Consider the following 14,033-nt stretch of genomic DNA (forward strand, 5'->3'; position numbering starts at 1 on the left):
CCCTTAAAGTTTGGTAATGCTAAAACTACTTTAGGTTTTTTACTTTAAAACCGTTCGGGTAATTTTTTGGATTGTAGTGATATAGGTAATCAAATTTTAAAGTTCAATGATTTATTTATCAAAAAAAGTTTAATGACTTAATGATTCAAAATAAAAAAAGTTTAATGATTTTAGCATTTAAAAAAATAATTTAAATACTTAATCATTCAAAAAAAATTGATTGGTTTTTTTTTAACTTTTCCTTTCTCAAATAATTGGTCCCAATTCTATTAAAATAAAAAAATTATTGTATTCCAGACAAAATATCAAATAATTTTATTCATTTTAATTAAAAAAAAAATAGCATCAATGTTCACGAATAATTCAACTATAAACATTTATCCATCTATTTTGTTTTTCCATTGATCATTTACATGACATAATCTATGGTGGAGGATTGCGTATGAAAGAAAGTTATGATGATAAGCGTGATAAGAGATATGAACTTTTGATCACTTTTAATCTTATGTTCACCCATGAATTGTGTTTTAGAATAAAATTGATCTGGTACATCTCGATGTACCTCATTAATGTTGACATTCAATTAACATTGATCCACGAGTGAAGATATCTTCTTACGCTTCTTACCATAACTTCTTTTCTCACTACAACCTAGCCCACAATCTAATGCAATGATTGTAAAATTATTAATATATGATCAATAATTGATGGAATACAACAATCATATACATAGCAGAAAATAACCATATATAGCTATACGGAACGGGGTAGGATGGGTGTCTCGAAATTTTATCAAAATGAACAGCATTCCTTTTATGTCTTTTATAAATCAAAGCAACGCATGTACAACTCGTTGCATCCACGTCATCAATGTGAACAATCTGAATTCTCTTGACGTCATACGTCAATAAAGGATATACCCTTTCTTCGTTGTATTGCTAGTAATGGTTCCAACACTTCGAAAATAAAAAGTTTCATGGGGATATAAACATATAATCAACAAGTGATTAGATGCTTATAACAACTTCTTTCCATTGACAAGTGATTTTTCCAAGATTAATCAACAAAATGTCCTCACTCAACCTAAAATCAAATTCTACCCAAGTAATGCAGTAGTCGTAGACTTAGAGCGGAAAATTGATGAACTTCGATCAAATTACAAACTTGCAGATCATCCTCTTGATAATATCTTGTATGTGTGCTAGTCCTTAAGGGCTTCAACAGGCTTTATACTTGAAAAACCTTGTGAGATACACAACCATGTAAATTGGCTTTACCTTAGAAGATCGTTCTTTCCAGATTTTATTTACCTTCTTTATCACATTGTTGTTGCACGTCTTCTTCGTTGAGTTAAGGCCATCCGCTATTCATTTAATGCATGTATGTTGCATTTAATGCAAACTAAGTTGCATCTAATGCAAACTACGTTGCATCAAATACTAAACATGTTTGTTGTCTTTACCAGGTCAACTTTTGGACTTGTATGTACCTTTTAAGATTCATATGAAAATGTATGTCTCGTCCTTCTTATCTTGTAGAAAAGACAAAGTTTATCTGTTCATAAATAGTCAGTGATTATCGTCTTCAGACTTCAACTGATGGAATGGCGTTTCTTAATGGCTTCATCAATTGGTTAGGAACAACTGATGTATGTTGATTAGGTGCTAGGCTTTATATTGATATCTTCATCAGTTCTTCAATACTTCAACGTCGATTAATGTTAGAGTAACCAACTCAGCATAAAACTCTATATTCAATAAAAAAAAAAACATCACAAAGTTAAATAAATCTCCCAAAACTAAAATAACTAGTCACATCAAAATCTTCAAAATGAAAATTAACGTTTACCACCACTTGTTCGTCTCATACCCAACTAAGATATTACATATCAAAATAACCGAGAAGTAAATGCAAAGAAATAAAGTCTAGCTGCCCTAAATTTTTCCCTTGCCATGTCTATTCAAAATACCCTTGCTCCTGAGATTTATGTAATTAATCAGCTAATAAGCTTAGTGAATTCATGATTTCATACACGATATATAAACATATTGAAAATGTTACTCTATAAATAATGGTTTCATGCAACATACATACAACTACTAAAAATAAATCTAGGTGACCTAGCCTTTTTCCCGTTGCAGTCTACTACTCCGGATACTCCTACACCACAAATGTATGCGATTAATCAACTAATAAACTCAGTGAGTTCATGGTTTAATGCAATATACATACAAATGCTGAGAACATTGCTTCATAGATGATAGTTATTTATGTATATGTCATGTGTGTGTGTGTGTGTGTATAATATGGTTGGGTTACGGTGAAAATTGAAAGTTACGGAGAGAACGTAAGAAGAAAAACCTTCATATACCTTTAACTACCCTTATTTATCTATTTTTCCTCATCGTGGCTGGAACTTTTTCACATTCATGCAAATGAAAGTTATTAAATGTATGTAAATGTTCGTAAAAGTGAAGACACGTGTGAAAATGAAGGTAGTTGAAGGTAGATGAAGTTAGATCAAAAAGTCAACTCATCCAAATGCTCAAAAGTAATCTCATCATAATTGTTATTCTCACGTGATTCCAAGTTCTCTCCCCCTTTCTCTCTCTGTATATCATGTATTTAAAATGTCCACGTATGTGGTGCACCAAAGAGTTCAAACATTTAGTATTGATTACAATGCAAGGTCAATCTAATATCACATGGTGTAATATAAGAATCAGATAAAACGAAACTATTATTCAAATTATAAAATTATTTTTTGCATTTTGAATTTTGTCAATTTCCACATTTTTTCCTAAGAGAATAAGAATTACTAGTTTGTTGCGAAATTGCAACGTTTGTTGGATCAACTTGGTCAACTAGGGATTATCAAAGAGCCTAAACGACAACCCTTCTTAGATGACACATTGGGTGGTTATTATCCGGTTCTACTCATTATATCTCCAAACTGCGCCTTGTTTTATTAATTTGGGTTACGCCTGATCTACCGTCACTTTAATCTCAACACATGATTTCTCGAATTACTATTCAAAGTCGAATTTCTTTTTGTCAAAAGATGACATGGACAGTTTTTACGTTGTGTGTTTCGTTTCCCAGTTTTCAAGAATAACCAAGTTGAAGTCATTCCAATCATTGAACTTCCGATTGTGCACGACCAAATCCGGCCTGAGGGTGTGTCGGTGGTGCCGCTGCATGTGGCCTCCGATCGTCGGGGGCCTCCGTTATTTATTTATTTATTTAATTACATAATTAGTATATAGAGAGATAAAGTCGTTTCTTCCAGCTAGGTTGGTGAGTTTGTGATACCGCTTGCCATTTTTCCGTATCCTTTCTACTGCAGTTTTTGAAAATGATTTTACTTAAAACTTGCAAGCGTTATTTTTATGTCCTTTTCATTACATATTTCATCTATTAAAATAAATATCTTATAAATTCTTAATTTTTATTCTTTCAATAATTTTCTTATATAACCTTTTTTAGTTAGTGAATTTAGAAAAAAGTTAAAAGCGTTATTGATTATTTATATACGCATTTTGATTTATTGTTAATTTTTAATGTTATTGCTTTTTAATAACAATATATCAATTTTTGTAGATATGGTTTTTTGCAAATACCGATAAAGGTTGACTAATTCTATATAAAATATGACGATTCCAATATAAATATTTGAGTCAGGTTATTCTAACGTTAAAAAAAGAAAATATGAATAATTTATTCAAAGACAAACGTTTGAATGTCTAGGCATAAATAATTTTTAACAAATCTTGATTATGAAAGTATAATATATGATTTTGTTTTTCTACAAATTGAGAAAGCATGTATTCAAAAAATAATATTGCTCGATCCTTTATTTTGTTTTGGAAAATGTACGTAGTTATACTACTTTATCACTAAAAATGAAAAAGCACTTGATTCTATTTTTATTTAAATTTTGTTTATTTATACTATATTATAAGATATTTGATAAAAAAAATTAAAAACTATTTTTTATACATGAATTACTGTATATTAATGCATATTACTTAAAATTCAAGATTACAAGTAAATTATGCATAAGTACAACTCATTAAAGCTCCATGTTTGAATTCGTATAACTAACTGCGGATAAACATAACCAAATAGAGGATAAACATCTCATTTTAAAATATAAAAAATAAAGGATAAGTATCGAGTTCTAACAAAATAATTAATTATAATCTTTATAAGAAAATTATATTATTAAACCAAATATAAATTACTTTGTTATTGAACCCAAATTAAATTATAATACAAAAATTGAATTAAAAAATTACATAAAAAATAGAAATTTTAAATAGTTAATTTGATACTAATATCAATATACTTTTGTCAAAATTTTATGATATATATTCAAATTTATATTTTATTAAAAAATAAAAACATCTTCGTTTTTTTTAAATCACATAAAATCATATTATAACATCGACTGAGATAAAGAATAAAATGAAATATTAAAATCAAGATGTATCTCGCTGCATTGTACGAGTACCCTTCTAGTAATTATTTTATAATTTCACACTTAATATTACAAGTAATATAACTCAAGAAAAATGTATTTAATTTTTTACACAAGATCATCAAAATATGGAAAAAAAATGTTTCTTTTAACCATTATATCTAATCCAACACAATTGTGTCCTTTAAGAAAAACTTAAACTGTAATTAGTAAAATCGCCATCCGTGGGACTCGAACCCACGACCACGTGGTTAAAAGCCACGCGCTCTACCAACTGAGCTAGAACGGCTTTTGTTTTTATATGGATTTTTTTGTATTTTAATCATTTTGGAAAAGTTGGAAAGAGAGTTTGCTAAGTTTTTACTGTAAAATTAATCTGTTATTTGCTATTAATTACCACTAAAATTAGTAATTCTGATTTTGAGTTATAATTATATGAATAACATATTGTGGATACTTAATTAAATATGTAAGAGTATTTCTCGTTTTCTAAAATAGAGAATAAAAAATTAAATTCTCAAAAAAAAAAAAAAAAAAAACTACATCAACTTTTAGATTCTATATTTCGGAAATTTTTAACATTAACTATATTATTATATAATTTTACCATCTTAATATATTTAAAAATATATAAAAAAAAATCAAATTTTGGAAAATATTAAAATAACATTTTTGTCTCTTCACTAGAGAATTTTAAAGAATTCTCGATATTTGAAGTTTTCTCTATATTTCTTAGTTTTAGATAACAAGATAGAGAATCTATTGGAGCTATATAAGAAACAAAAACTTAATTTTCTCTATTTTAAAAAATCTGTTAAAGATGTTTTCACGTATCAAAATTAAATGTTTATAGTATATATATATTCACCCAAATCACACCCTTACACAAGCAACGAGGTATGCCATTCTGAGTTTTGACGGGTGATGGCAATGTCAAAGTTCATTAGCAACTACGTCTTAGTTGTGTATCCCTAAAATAGAAGACAATTTAAACCATATGAATAAGTGGATTAAAAGTTAAATTGAATATAATCACCTAAAGATAGGGGAAATAGTAATAGAGTTTAAAACGTTGGATTAACGGTAGCTAACAACCTACTAATCTAAACCATATTGAGATTTAGATTACAATCGGATGTTGCTACAATCGTCAAAAGAATACGATCAAAGTAACTCCGAATATCTTCCAAAAGATGATAAACCAAAAACACCTCTACTGACAACAACACTCCACTCGAGCCTTGGGAACCCCATTGCTATGTAATCCTGATATACATTTCATTTAAGAAAAAGTGTTAGGCTTAACGTCTAGTGAGAGCAAACGGTTATAGAACAAAGCCATAAAATCCTAAAACTGAAAACATAGATTTAATCATGTTGATCCTATTTCTCATTCATTTGATGATGATCCATTTTACCTTACGAAGTATAGTATTTATGTTATTCAGTGTAACATCCAATTTCTAATATGCCCAATTATTTGCTTAGTATATTTAATTATTGGGTTAAAGAGAACTTATGATTTAGTGGGAATTTGGGTCTGAAGTTTTAGAATTATATTTCTTAATAATATATTAGAGGATTTGAAAAATATCACGTCAAATAGATACGTAAAACTGATTTTCTTGGGAGATCTTTTCTGGAATATTGTTGTTGGATGTTATAGATTATCTCTTTATGAACGTGTAGGCGAAAACCTCATAGAAAACGGAGGTCCGAGCGAAAAGTTATGAATATTTTTAAATGTTGATAGTCAAAATGAGTACCTAGCCGGGTCAACCCGGCCCAACTCGAGTTTTAGCATTATAAATTGGATTTTTGGCCCATTTTTCATGTCATCTAAGTCCAGAACTCACACACACACTAGATGTGCGATTTTCACACACATAGGCTCGATTCAACTCAAATCAAATAAGAACTACAAGATCTTTGAATTATTTGATCATCAAGTAAGGTATAATCCATTCTTTGCACTTGTTCTTAGTTGACATTCTTGTTATATGGATTGCATGTTGAGTTAGAGTTAGGGTTTCATATGAGTTTGATCTTAAGTGTATAAAATGAGTGCATTTTAGTGTTTATGGYATGAAATGGTCATTAGATTCAAGAGATTATCRAKAYTTRTGCAAGTTSATCATATGAACTTTGACTTGATTAAGTCAATGATTTGGGAGATAATATAAATGATAAAATAAAGGTTGAATTTTGGTTGTTTATGTCAAATATGTTATACTAAGTTGAGATTCAGAAGTTGGAATGGTTTGGAATCGAAATGGTTTGAGAAAAATGTATGAAAACGAGAATTTCGACTTTTGAAATGCATTGAAAGTGTGCAGACTTTGAAAAACTGTATAAAATCATAGAAAAATCCAAATGAGGTGAGGTCAATTTTCTTAGTTAGATATTTGAGTCTAGTTTATTTTTTATTTTATGATCAAGGCATGAATTCGAGCTTAAAATGGGCAAAACAGTTCTGCATGCAGCAGTCGTACATAGAAATTTAGGTAAAATGTTCAAATAGGATATGTGTATATCATGAGTTTCTTATATTGATTGCTTATGATATTTTGTACATTTACTCCAGGGGGTAATTAGGACATGATTTGATACTTTGGAAGCAATCTAAGTGTGGTAGATTGGACTTGCTTTATGAGCTCATTCGGAGCTTTTCGCTATTGTACGGTTGCCCGGTGAGTTATATAGTTAATTGTTACATATTGATTTGAACATATATATTTTCATATGAATGTTTTTGGTYTTGAATGGAGTCACACGATCTTGATTTGTCTTTGATTCTGTCTCTTGAGTCGATTCCTTATTACTATCTCGATACATCGGTTTGCTTTCTGAATCCGGATTCGGTGTTTTGTTCCTTGAATTTGTACACCATAGTATGGGTACTACTTTGTGTGGTACACCGGAAGTTTATGGTGAAGTCAAGATCCCGGGTCGGACGGGTGAGACTTTCTGCAGTTGTGAATACTCATTGCTCGAAGAGGAGGAAGAGCAATGAGTAGGGAACCTTGGCAAATGCCCGGTAGAGGAAGGCGGGCAGTGCGAGGTTTCCCGTAATGTATGATTCTGACTCGGACTTTGGCATGAGCCCGAGAGGTGAAGGACGGGGTGATGCACTGTCTTCGTTATGTTTACCGATTCGATCTCTTGGTTCTTGATATTTATTGGTATTCTAACGTTGTTGAATATATTTGGTCGTTGAGCCTGTCTCCTTGTTGTATTGAGCATCAATGGTATGGTGTATTAAGGTGATTTGAATATGGAATCCTAGGATCTTAGCATCCAGTACGTAATTGTTCACTCGGTTTCTTGTAAGTCTCGGTTTGCATCAGGACGATGTCTTGAACTCTTTTATTGATAAGAGTTTATTATGTATGTTTATAAAYATKTGCGATATTGATATGTAATACTTAACTATTTAACTCACTAAGCGTTGRCTTACCATTTAAGTGGCAACCTCTCTCAGGAAAGAAGACGGATAAAAAGAAAGAATCTGTCGTTTGACTTGAAGATTTATCGGGGATCTTGAAGATATAGATCTTTCTTTTGGGTAAATAGTAGCTTATATATAATCTTGTCCGTATTCGTTTGCTACTTAATTCGGGTTGTAAGTAAAAATCCGTTATATCCGGTTTGGAATTGTGTTTTGGGTGGTTTTATCATTAAAATAGAACGGATATTTCGATGTTTTTCTAGAAATTAATATCCCATATTTTGAGGTTAACTAATGTTATGCCTAGATTTGTGTGTTTCAAAGTGTTGGCCTCTGGTCCTTCATGGCCTCTGGTCCTTCATCGCCTCTGGACCAATTCATCGCCTCTGGTCCATTTTCATCGCCTCTGGACCAATTCATCGCCTCTGGTCCATTTTCATCGCCTCTGGTCCATTTTCATCGCCCCTGGTCTTCTTCCAGACTTAGTCATTTCAGCAGCCTCTGGTCCATCGCCTGCCTCTGGACCAATTCATCGCCTCTGGWCTYCTTCCAGACTTAGTCATTTCAGCAGCCTCTGGTCCATCGCCTGCCTCTGGACCAATTCATCGCCTCTGGTCTTCCTCTAGACTTAGTCGTTTTAGCAGCATTTTCAGATTTTCCATCCTTGGCCCCGATTGCTTTGACAAAACTTTTAGAATAATTAGGATCAATTTTGGTCTTAATAATCAGAAGATTATATTTTATTTGAGATTTTATAAAATTGGTAATTTGGGGTTTGCTCAAGCGAGATGTTACATTCAGTTTCAGCGATCTTCACTGAGTCTGTTCAGTGATCGCTGAACATGTATTATAACTCCTTCAGAGACTGTTATACTTCAAGAATGCAAAACTCACATCACAGATCCTTCAGCGATATCGAAGACATAAGCTGAAGATTAGAGACCAGGAAGTTCGTGATCTGAAGCGACATTCAGTGATTACAAGCTCGTCTACAAATGTGTGAAGTCTGCTCAAGTTTCAGTGTCATTCCAGTATTCAACGATCAGAGGAAACTTACCATGCACGATTGTTTTTGTCTTGTACTCCCTCACATAAAGGATAAACCCATACCTTTTCTATAATATAATACAGTACAGTACGGAGCCACTCTGTTGACTCTATAGTGCTTACCTACTTTATGAAAATAGGACTACTCATATACAACTAAAAGGACTGTTTACTATAGTAAAAGACAAGCTTTCCTCCAAAAGCTTGACACGTGCTTTGTACCTTCTGAATTACATTAAATGCAATGGGTTTAAATAGCTGAGTGCTCTCCTCTCAGCTATCATCTCTTCTACTACTAACTTACCCAAGAAGTTACTTCTTTCTAATCTCTCATATTAAGAGAAAGAACCACCTAAAACAAGTGAAGAACACTTACATTCTTATCTTTATTTCTTGTAGAAATTCTTTTCTCTTTTCTCTTTGCTATTTGTAATTGTGTTAACCTTAGATTGTTTATATAGGTTCTTTACCTTATCTCTTCCGCAAACAATCTATAAAATTTGCATTGCTCTTTCTTTATCAATATATAATTTTTAAAAGTGAAAGTTTCTGTGTTTGTATTCATCCCCCCTTCTACAAACTGATTACATATAACTCTTGTAGATCCGGTTGGGACCAACAAGTGGTATCGGAGCAGTGTTTTGCTTTTGTGTTGTTTTGTTATTTTATCGGTATTTTATTATCTCTCCTTCTTTAGATAATTTATTCTTGTTAAAATGGCTTTGCAAAACACCAACACTTACTTTCACGACAACGACTCTTTTGCCAAACCTCTACATTTCATCAAAGACAACCTTAGTCTCTGGAAGAATCTGATGTTTTTATTCTTAGAAGGTGTGGATCATGAGATTCCATACTATATAGAAAATGGACCTTATGTTCCATATGCTATCTCTCCAGCAGTTCTTGTAACTGCTACGACTGCAACGATTCCTGAACGACATATTCCTAAGCTCCCTTATCAATGGAGTGATGAAGATAAAAGGAAGATGGCTTTAGACACTCGTACGAGATCTATAATAGCCATGTATCTTCCTGACGAGGTATATCACTCAGTAATGAAGCTAAAAACCTCGAAATCCATGTGGGACATTTTATGTGTTCAATATGAAGGTACTTCTGAAGTACAAGAATCGAGAAAGATAATATAGTAAGACAATATGAAAAGCTGTCTATGTGAAAAGAATGAATATTTGTCTGAAGTACATCAATGGTTTAACTGTCTTCTAATTGATTTAAGGACAGTTAGAAGAGAATATTCCCACTCTAAGACTCTGACAAAATTTCTTGAATGCTTGACCGAATCATGGGATCAATATACCATGTGTCTTAAGATGTCCAAGGACATGTCCACTATCTCTCTTAGTTCTCTTTATGGGATACTACTTAATCATGAGCAGTCCCGTTAGCTGAAGAAGAATCTTATTAAAAACTCTAAAGAAATGAAAATCTCTCTGTTAGCTTTGATCTCTGAAAGCCCTTCAGCTGACCATTCTTTTTGTTCTATTCCTTCTATTTCTTCTGTATCTATCATTGAACTAGATCCTTCTAATTCAGAGGGCTTGTCAGACGCTGATCTTTTAAAGTTTGATGAGTCACTGACCCTTCTTACTAACTCTTTTAGAAGGTTCGCCAGAAAAAGTAAATTTCGCAGATCTCCATCGCTGACTATATCTGAAAATCCAAAGTAAAATCCTGTTGTCAAGGCTTCAACGATCTGCTACAATTGTCAACGCAAAGGTCATTTTGCTTGTGAATGCAGGTCTAAGAAAACTGTGATGCCATCTTCTAAACCCCCATCCTCCTTCAGATCTAAAGATGATAAATATCTGAAGCTGAAGAAGAAGTATAAGAAGATGAAGAACTTTCAACATAAAGGCAAAGGTATTGTCGCTGAGAAACATGACTGGACTGATTCTTATGAAGATCATCCTCTGATGAGGAAGATACGACCTATCTTTGTCTAATGGCTAAGGATGTCAAAGATGAACCATCAGAGACATCATCCTCCAGTGATCCCTCGTCATGTACTCCTACTCAGGAATTCAAAGGCATTTGGTATCTCTATAGTGGATGCTCAAGACATATGATTGGAGACAATTCCCTGCTAAATGAATACAAGGTTGAAAGAGGTCGTTCTATGACATTTGGAGGAAACAGAAAAGGATATACCAAGGGCTTTGGTATATTAACCAATGACTTTCAAACATGTTGCATATGTTGAAGGACTGAAGCATAATCTTCTTAGCATTAGTCAACTTTGTGATAAAGATTTCATAGCGAAATTTTCTAAGAGCTCATGTTATGTTTTTTGACAAAGATGACAAGCTTGCTCTTACAGGTTCTCATCTAGACAATGTGTATGTCATCAACATGGATTCTCCCTTCACTAGAATAGTTGTTTTCTCTCCAAAGCCTCTCCATATATCAACTGTCTATGGCATAAACGACCTTATGTCAACTTCAAGACACTAAATGAGTTGTCCTGAAAGGATCTTGTCACTAGCCTTTCTCAACACTCCTTTGCATAGGAATCTTTTTGCTCAGCGTGTGAAAAAGGAAAGCAGAAAAATGCTAGCTTCAAATCTAAGCAAGTCTCTTCAGTGACTTCTCCTCTTCATCTTTTGCACATGGATTTATTTGGTCTAGTCAATGTGCAATCTATTACTGGAAAAAAAAATATATACTTGTCATTGTTAATGAGTATTCCAGGTACACTTGGGTCTTCTTCTAAGATGTATTGCTGGAAAGAAATATATATTTGTCATTGTTAATGAGTATCAGGAGTGATCATGGGACTGAATTAAAAAATAGTACCATTGATGACTTCTTAGTGAACAAGGGAATCTCACACAACTTCTCAACTATGAGAACTCCACAACAGAACGAAGTTGCTGAAAGAAGATATCGAATAATCATTGAGCCCGCTCAATCAATGGTTAGCGAATCTCATCTCCCTACTCAATAATTGGCTGAAGCTATCAGCACTGCTTGTTTTACTCAGAATCGGTCGATGATCAATAAGAGATTCAAGAAGATAGCTTACGAACTCTTCCATAGCATAAAGCTTTCTCTTAGCTTTCTTCACATATTTGATTGTACTTCTTACATTCTTAACAATAGAGACCAACTTGGAAATTTCGATCCCAAAGAAAATACACCCTAGACGTTTTAGAAGACAGTGGGATGCTAGGGTGCCGACCATGCTCTTTTCCAATTGAGCAAAACTTGAAACTTGAAAAGAACGATTGAGAGGTTCGTGTAGATGCCAACAAGTACCAAAGACTTGTGGGGAGACTAAACCTCAATCCTGTGAGCCATTACAAAAGCTAAACATTAGGCTATGGCATACCATAGGCTTAATGTGGCATGAGACACAAGAATTGAGACATGACGCGCCATGGCGGCTGTTGCGGCGAGTGTAACATCTGGATTTTTGGTATCTATAGTTTCAAGTTTTAGATACATTTTAGCCTTAAAACAGTTTTATTGAAGTGTTGTTAGTATCGGTTCATATGTGTATCACATTTGACGAAAAATCAAGAATTTCTCAAAAGTTGCATTGCTGGAAGGAAAATTATTGCCTGGTCACGAGCCCTTCACAAAATGTGGGCAGAAATGGGCTAGGATGTGGTTGGACCCCTTAAATCCGAGATTTTTCCCCCTTCCTTCATTTATTCCTTCACCAACCTTGTTCCTCCGACATTTATTTTGGTCCTAGGTTATTTGTTCCTCCATTTTGAAGCATTTAAGAGTCTTTAAGAGATTGGAAGTAGAGATTCAAGTCTTGAATTTGAAGCTCAAGAATCTTTATCTTCCCCACCCTAATTCTCACCATTGTTGACCATATTTTAGGATTTTCTCAAAAACCCATTTTTAGTTAGTTCCAACTTTTTTAAACTTTTATACATGTCAAACGTGCTTCATTTTAGTCTCCTAAAACATTACTCTTAAATCTTAATGTATCTTACATATTTGTGGATTTTGACCAATTTTGAGTATTTTACTAGATTTAGGGGGTTTTACCCTTTTGTTATTAAATGATGAAATCTTCAAGTATGTGTTATAAATGCATGTTCTAAGTACATAAATGTTATTATAAGACTTAAACTTCGTGATCTATGTTTATCTTTGATTTTCACATACTTCAAGGTGTTTCACTGAAAATGGTCACTTTTTGGAAAGAAAGGACACTAGTACATGGGAGATGAAATGTTTGGGGTTTTGAAACCATCGGTTATATTGCTTGGTTTTGATATGGGTTTGAGGTCAAGAAATTCAAGCCTTTTTTTTATTGAATCTTGAGTTTAATGGTTTATTGTTGATATTGGTGTTGGGGAAAACTATGTGTTTGATCATAGTTAGTTCTTTTAAGTAACAATATGCTTGGACTATATGTAACGGATCCATAGGCATAGAAATCGGTTTTATTTGATGTGTATAGGATGATATTCCCTATTTGTAACTTGAAATAGACATTGGGTCTACATAGGCAATATGGTATGGGCTCTTGGAGTCGAACATCGTCCATTGACCAATATAATGTAATTTCTAAATAAACGAGCTTAACTTGCATTTTGGAGATCTCAAGGTATAGACCTAGTGTGGTTGAACTTGGTGGCTCCACAAGCAATAGACTTAGAGTAGTTGAGCTTGTTAACTCATTAAACTATAGACCTGGAGTGATTGTGACAACTGTCAAATTTGAGCTTCCAGGTTAGCTCTTATTAAGTTTATATTAGTGTTATTAAAGATAATTTATAAGATTAGGAGTTAGTTAGATTAGATTGGCCGAAAATTTTCTAGAGTTTCCGGTAGTTGCTTAGAAAGTCCGATTCTGACCCGTAACTATCTGAAACGTCCTATATAGTGTCAAATGCTCCAATTTATACCCAATTTATATAAAACACAAAGTTTTAGTGTTTTAAATATAAAACTTTTTATTTAAATGAATTTAACCATCATGGGTTTATAATTTGAAGAAAAATGTCAAAATTGAGAAAAATGACATTTTAACAATTTTTGGGACTTAAATTTAAATAAAAAAAATTATTTTTG

At 32.8% G+C, this 14,033-nt stretch overlaps 1 non-coding gene across 1 annotated transcript; it reads right to left on the reverse strand.

The window, feature by feature from the left end:
* Positions 1–4,696: 4,696 nt before the first annotated feature.
* On the reverse strand, positions 4,697–4,769 carry TRNAK-UUU. The gene has a single exon. It is a non-coding gene; the product is annotated as a tRNA-Lys (tRNA).
* Positions 4,770–14,033: the final 9,264 nt, after the last annotated feature.

The sequence above is a fragment of the Cynara cardunculus genome (assembly GCF_001531365.2).
Source record: "Cynara cardunculus var. scolymus isolate 2C chromosome LG 3, CcrdV1, whole genome shotgun sequence".
In the NCBI taxonomy this organism is placed as follows: domain Eukaryota; kingdom Viridiplantae; phylum Streptophyta; class Magnoliopsida; order Asterales; family Asteraceae; genus Cynara; species Cynara cardunculus.